The following is a 6,022-nucleotide window of genomic DNA, read 5'->3' as shown; positions in this document are numbered from 1 at the left end:
TCCTATCAAGAAAACATGACAACTGGACAGCACATGGAAGGCATCTGAGTGCTGACCGACTTCTTCCCTAGATTTGCATTGGCAAGTTTGATCTAAGACTTGGATCAAAATTTAACCTGCGTGATTTTGTACGATCTGCAAAAATACATGAACACGTGAGCAGCTTCATAGACAACAATAGGTACTAGTTCTATCTGTGAAAAATACTGATGGAACATGTATGAGAAAAACTGATGTCTGAATGATCCCTTAGAGAGTCAAATCACAAAAAGTCCTAATATTAGAGGTATTATTGGCAAATGCTTGACCGCGTATGGCCAATCTGGGGGTTTTTCTTCATCCTGTACCCCACATACACACCTCCCATACTAGGAAAAACACCCACCTTATTAAAATAAAAACACTACACATTATCTTCCTTGGATAATTTTGGCCACAGCAGCCAGTTTATTAACAAATAAACAAACATTTACAATAAATATTAAATACACAATCTTATACTACATGAGGGGAGGGTTCTTGGAGCCCCAAAAATCAGGCTAAATATTTGGCAAAAAACACTAAAACTTAAAACTCCACGTTACCCTCAGCCGTAAACCACCAGCTCGAGGGCACCAAACCTCCCATTCCGGGAAGGCTAACCACCAAAAGCTGCCGGGTAAAACCCTGTCCAGAGCCGTAACTAAAAGCCAGATCCACCCAAACAGTTTTGACTGTTCAAAATTTTAACTTCCAATTTCTTTTCACTGATTCAGCGTCAACTCCAAGAACCCCAACCCCCGCCAACCACAAACAGCCCTGACCACCTCAGGCTCTTGAGTGCCCCAACACCGCCAGTGCCGTTTCGACTCCACCTTGTATTGCCAATACACACAAATCACTTCCTATCTCGTTCAAATGAACCCCGTCGTCCCTCCAAAAATTACCAACTCCCGATTCCAATTCGAAATGCCACATGCAGATACTCCCATTTCTGGAAACAAAACTGGATACGGCCCGATTCAACTTCACCCTGGCCCTGTTAACCCCTTTTAACGATCGGGCCACCCTCCACTTCCTTCTGGGAACAATATCAGACCAAACGGTCAGCACCCCAAGAAACGATGGCCACAACCTCAGAAAGTCAAAGCGAATATCCCTAATCAATTCCCTAACAGGTTTGACACCCAAATCGTTTCCTCCCAGATGCACCACCAAAATGTCGGGAGCCTTTTCCAAACGAGCAAATCTAGCAAACTCTGACAAAGCCCTGCTCCAGACCATCCCTCGAAGTCCCAACCATCGAATGACAACTTGATTTCTCCTAAAACCCAATTGCCTACCATCCGGCCTCACATCCGCCCGACGCGCCCCAATACACAAACGAGTGTCTGAAAATCCAGGCCAAGTACGGATCCCGACCTGAAATACATAACAAAAATAGCAATTGTTAATCACCCAAAAACCCTTTACCCTACCACCACTCAATGACGCACATACGTCAAGTTTCGATCGGAATTCCAGCGGCCAATACGCTTGATCTCATCCACCCCCAAACCACGACTATCTGCTTCAGAGGCCGCTCCAATCCTGAAAGAATGCGACCCATATGAATCTGGCGGAAGACCCAACTCCCTCAAACCTTTCTTAAGAACCGCAATAAACTGGAAATGAGACAAAAACGCACCGCCCTCGTGGCACAGCAAGGGGCCCACTCGTCCTGACCACAGGCGCCAATATGACTCCAAACACTTTTCTGGGCACATCACAGCCCCTTCCATTCTCCCCAATACCACTCGCTTACCCCTTCCCAACTGATCAGTTTTTGAACGTCGAATCCAAAACACAATACCCCCTTTCCAAAATTAAAAATCCTCCACCAGCAGATCTCCAGCCCTGTCTATGCTATGCGACACTATTTCGCCTATCCGCATAGCCCCAAAAAACGCTAAAGAAAAAGCTAATTTGAACAATGCCACCTCAAGCGCAGAACTAGAAATCCTTTCCAGAACTCTCCCCAACCGTTCCAACGTGCTAATTGAAATAGGTCGATGCCTGTCAAAACTCTGGGTCCCCCTTTCGGAAACCTTTCAATGCTTGCCTCAACAATAAATTCTTCGTCACATCGACCGAACCTTCCAACTTAAACCCAAAAGCAAGGCCAGCGATAAATTTATTAACCCTCATAATTGACCAGCCCGTTTCAGCTGCCCTGCCAACCAGAAACAACACCGCCGATGTCCTGTCTTCTTCGGACTCCAATGCTCCCCAACCGGACAGCCAAGTCCGCCATATGTTCCATGCCGCTTTTTATGATGCCCAAGTCTGTCTCGTAACCGACTCATGGATCAACCTTCCTGCACGTCCGTAATAATCTGCCACAAGTGCAAAGGGCATTCCGCTCCTGAGACCTCTGCATCTGGTGCCAGCTTCCGGAAGCGCTCCCACTGCAAACGAGACAAAGCATCCGCTATAGAGTTTTGCACGCCAGGCACATGCACCGCAGTAATCCAAGCGTTCATTCCGAGGCACCGTACCACCAGTTCCCTCACCAGCTTAATCACCGGGGGAGAAGAAGCGGACAAAGTGTTGATCACCGACACCACACTCATGTTGTCACAATGAAACCTAACTCTCCTATTCTCAAACATCTCGCCGCAAATCCATACTGCCACCACAATGGGAAACAATTCCAACAAAACCAGATTTTTTGTCAAGCCTCTCTGATGCCACCGATCGGGCCACTTGCCAACGCTCCACCGACCCCTACAATAGGCCCCATATCCAACCCCGCCTGCTGCGTCCGTATAAATCTCGCAATCAAAATTATTCAAAAATTCCTGCTGAATCAGTGATTTACTATTGTAAGTCTACAAAAAACGCTGCCACACCGCCAAATCCTCCCTGGGCCCCCTGGTCACCCGAATGAAATGATGCGCTAATCGCACCCCGGCCGTCGCACCGGACAACCTACGGCAAAATATTTGGCCCATGGGCATGATCCTGCATGGAAAATTCAACCGGCCTAGCAACGACTGCAACTCTTTCAATGTCACCTTCTTTAATCTCCTAACCCTAAGTACTTCCTGCTTCAACAACGACAGTTTATCTTCCAGTAGCCAACACTCCATTCTTTCTGAATCAATCAGCATAGCCAGAAAACTCAAAACTGTACAGGGGCCTTCGGTCTTTTCCCTCGCCAACGGCACCCCAAAACTCTCTGCCACCCATTCCATGGTGGCCAAGGTATTCCTACATAAAACCGACTCTGGTGGACCTATAAACAAAAAATCGTCCAAATAATGAATGACAGATGGAACACCGGAAACATCCCTAACCACCCATTCCAAAAAGGAACTGAACGTTTCAAACAACGAACACGAGATTGCGCAACCCATCGGCAAACACCTATCCAAGAAATATCCTCCTTTCCAAAAACATCCCAACAACGGAATGCTATCCGGGTGCACCGGTAGCAATCTAAACGCCGACTCCATGTCAGTTTTTGCCAACAAAGCCCCCTTGCCATATTTGCGAACCCATTGTACTGCCTTGTCAAATGATGTGTATACTACCGAACACAACTCCTGAGCAATACCATCATTGACTGACAACCCCTTTGGGTAAGAAAGATGCTGTATTAACCTAAACTTATTAGGTTCCTCTTTTGGCACCACCCCTAACAGGGAAACAATCACCCCTTCAACTGGTAGTAACACAAATGGCCCCGTCATCCTACCCAATTCAACTTCCTTTTGTAATGTTGCACTAACCACTTCCGAGTGCAGATCGGCCGACCTCAAATTCTTAATTGAAAAAGGCACCGTGTGGCTGGGAGGGGGGATCCTAAAACACTCTGCAAAACCCATCCGGATCATCCTGGCCTTATCAACTTAGAAAGGGGGCCATCCTTTGAAGCCTCACCAGCATCTCCCCCTTGACCGGCACCCACCGCTGGCTTACCCCTTGCTTTCCTAAAACATTTTGAGGCCCCGTGTAAGCCACCGTTGCAATGGGAGCACACATGTTTGAATTTACAGGTGCTGCCATATTTGCACTGCCCCTCATTGAATTGCCAGCACGCTCCTGATTTTTCTTTTCCTCCTTGTGCACCCTGACCACTGCCTCCGAACCCCCCCTGCTGATTGGCACTACCTCCGCTGTCATGAAAGGACTGCCCGTACCTGACTGGCGCCATCACTTTTAACCAGAGCCCGATGTCCTTCTGATCTCACCTAGTCTCCGGCCTCTCCGCCTTCCTCTGCCTAAATTGTTCGTCATAGGGCAGACACGCCTGCCCACCGTAAGTACGGTGCACCTCACCAATCGCATCGAGGTAACAAAACAGACCTGAACAGTTTTCGGGAGCCTTTTCCCCTATAACACTTGCCAATATCGCAAATGCCTGCAACCAGTTCACAAATGTCTGTGGAATAAGCCGCCACCTCCTTTTTTCCTCATCCTCTTTCTTACTATCGTCTTTCTTCACCTTATCCAAATTAAACTTCTCAAGGGGGAGAAGGGAGAAAATCTCCACGTACTCATCCCACCAAATCTTTTCTTTTACCTCCTTTTTGAAATGCGCCCCCAAAGGTCCCTCGAAGCACACGTACACTTCCCCTTTTGCCCTGTCGTCCAATTTTACCGAATCTCCCTTATCCTTTTCAGTCTGAACCGATACCAATAACCCTCCTATTGGCCTGTTCTCTCCAACTGGCCTCAATGACTCCGCAGCCGAGGGTGGCCTGACCCCCGCACCCGTGAGCCAAGCTCCCATGGGTGACGTCCCAGACCCGCTCACGGCCCCCCCTCCATTCTTTTTAAAATTTGGGACAAACTACACAACACATCCCGCAGGCCTGGTGCCTCCGCCCCGATTACTCCCCCATCCCCCTTTTTTCCAACCCTGACCTCTGACTCACCCCGACCCCTCGTGCTATAGCCCCCGTGGGCGACAAACAAGACATGGACTCATACTCACATGGCTGCACAGGTGGTGTCCCCGCCAGCCGGACGTCCCGAATCCTGCTGCTGTTTGCTGTCAGTGCCGCTCTGCTGGCCCTCGCCCCTGGCCTCCTCGTCACCAGGGGGGCCAGAGCTCCTGCGGCACCCCGCACCAACGACCTCCTCCTCGATCTGGACCGCGCTTACCTGCCAGACCCAGGCCGATTAGCCCGGTCCGTTCCACGCCCCCATGACCTGCCAGGCAGCTCGTCTTCACTGCCCGCTGCTTCCATTGCCTGCGTATAGCTGCTTGGGCCCGGAAGCATAGGATCCCACTGCTGCTGCCGGCCCGCTGCGACTCTCCCCCGTGCGCACCGCTCAGCCGGTCCTCCACTAGGGTCGCCGCTGGATGTCCTCACTGCGGTGGCGTTTCTGGGGTCCACCTCCACGACAGTGTCGGCCGTCGCCCCTGGCCTGCGCATCTGCACCGCCACTGCCTCCGATCTCTCACGGGAGGCCGCCCGCCTCCCTGCTGTGCTGCAGGCCCCTGATGCCGCACTCCTCGTCGCCGCTGGCCACACTTCCGATGCGGCCCTCACTTTTGGTGCGGCCCTCACCGCAGCCGCTCCCCGCCGACCCGTGCCCGCCTCATTGGATTCCTGCCAGGCGGCGCTGGGCGAGAGGAAGCCACGCCGCTGCCGCCAGCCTCCGCAGGGTCCCCGGAGGGGCTCCTTGGCCTGCGCCGGCTGTGCGTCGTTACATCCGGCGAGAGCCTCTCCGGGGGCCTGGTTCTCCTGCCCGCGCTCTCCCAGGTCCCGGCATCGCCCAGCAGGGAGGAGAGCTGCTCCTCCAGTCATGCTCCCCTCCTGGAACGCGTGACGTCCCACAGCCTCTCCAGCAGCATGTCCACAGACTCCATGGTAAGGACCGCTGCTTCTTCTCCTGCTGTCCTCTGGCCAAAATTAAAAGGTTCCCACACTTTCCCCTGACCCTATATAACGCCCCACCCCCAACTCTCCTCCCCTAACCCTGAAACCACCAATCCTATCCTATCCACCCAATTTTTAAAACAAAATAAAATTCTTTATGTCCCAGCGCA

At 51.4% G+C, this 6,022-nt stretch overlaps 1 protein-coding gene across 1 annotated transcript in view; it reads right to left on the bottom strand.

Annotated features, from left to right (window-relative positions):
- The window catches only part of LOC141087757 (chloride anion exchanger-like), a 129,399-nt gene that overhangs the window by 98,935 nt on the left and 24,442 nt on the right, over positions 1-6,022 (bottom strand). The window lies entirely within an intron of this gene.

The sequence above is a fragment of the Dendrobates tinctorius genome, unplaced genomic scaffold, assembly GCF_039654945.1.
Source record: "Dendrobates tinctorius isolate UK_male_01 unplaced genomic scaffold, ASM3965494v1 ptg000035l, whole genome shotgun sequence".
In the NCBI taxonomy this organism is placed as follows: domain Eukaryota; kingdom Metazoa; phylum Chordata; class Amphibia; order Anura; family Dendrobatidae; genus Dendrobates; species Dendrobates tinctorius.
The sequence above is the reverse complement of the archived record's forward strand: the minus strand, read 5'-3'. Positions and strand labels throughout refer to the sequence as shown.